We start from the raw sequence: 1,473 nt of genomic DNA on the forward strand, positions 1-1,473 counted from the left end.
TTTTCTGCCCCCACCCCTTTTCGAGACAGGGTTTCTCTGTGTAGTCCTGGCTCTCCTGGAACTCACTCTGTCGACCAGGCTGACCTCGAACTCAGAAATCTGCCTGCCTCTACCTTCTCAGTGCTGGGATTAAAGTCATGTGCCACTACTGCCTGGCCTCACTAAGTGTGCTCCAAACAGTCATCATTCGCAAACTGCTTCCTGTGGAAACAGGTGAGAGAGTACATGAGCAGACAATTGTCAGATAGTGCAACAGTGAGCGGGTGTTGGGGAAACGCAAAGATGTGGCCAACACAACACTATATGAAGGTAGGTATCCGAGGGATGGGGAGGCCAGACTAGAGAGGTTGGGGTGGGACCGGGAGGCTCTGCCGGTCATAATGGAAGCTTATCTGATTGTCACGAAGGTCCACTGAACGGGTGGTGTGATGACTATCCCCAGGGGTCAGCTTGACCAGATCTGGAATGAACTGTAATCCAGAAATGGAGGGCACACTGTGATCCAGATCTTGAGACAGGAAGACACAGGCTTTTGATCCAGATCTTGACGTGGGATGACACAGGCTTTTTGATCTGGATCTTGAGGCGTAGTGGCCATGGAAAGCTTAGGTCCAGGCAAGGTGGTACATGCCTTTAATTCCAGGAGACTGAGGCAAGCAGATCTCTGGGTTCAAGGCCAACCTGGGACAGAGCAAGTTCCAAATCCAGGCCCGATGGTACACACCTTTAGTCTTCCGCTAGAAGCCTACAAAAGGATGATGGGAGAAGGAAGACTCACTGTTCTTCACCTGCTTGGACTTACCTGCCAGCACATCTGTTGGAACCTGCTTCTTCAGGATTCCAGGTTATGTAGAAGACCAGCTGAAACTACTGCCTCATGAAACTGAGCAACTACCAGATTCTTGGACTTCCTGTTCACAGCTGCCCATTGTTGGGTTAGTTGAACTGCAGACTGTAAGTCATTACAATAATTTCCTTTAATATATAGAGATACTCCATAAGTTCTGTGACACTAGAGAACCCTAACTAAGACGGGTGGACAGATGTTTTTAAAGAGGACCCAAATGGGAAAGAAGACAAGCAGGACCGGGAAGTACACTGGTCAACCTGGAATAATTACTGTTTGTCATTAAGAGCCACCGTGGAGAAGATAGGAGATAGGACAACTCCATAATTCTAGTTTCAATGACAAGGTAGCACCTACAGCCCACAGAAAGGGAAGCGGGTTGGTTGGTAGGACTGAGGCTCAGCCAGTGGCTGGTGCAGAGCCCCACTTGGGAAGGGATGTAAGACAGCAGGGCTGTGGTGTTTGCCTGAAAAAAAAAAAAAATGCAGGCTCACTGCTGTGCTACATTGTGTGTTTAGAACCATGGCGTGGGTGGGCTGAGTGGCAGCTTAGGAGGGCTTCAAGTGCCCCTACTATCCTTGCTTAGTGAGGTATTCTCTCTCTCTCTCTCTCTCTCTCTCTCTCTC

The sequence above is a fragment of the Mus pahari genome, chromosome 8 (genome assembly GCF_900095145.1).
Source record: "Mus pahari chromosome 8, PAHARI_EIJ_v1.1, whole genome shotgun sequence".
Lineage (NCBI taxonomy): Eukaryota > Metazoa > Chordata > Mammalia > Rodentia > Muridae > Mus > Mus pahari.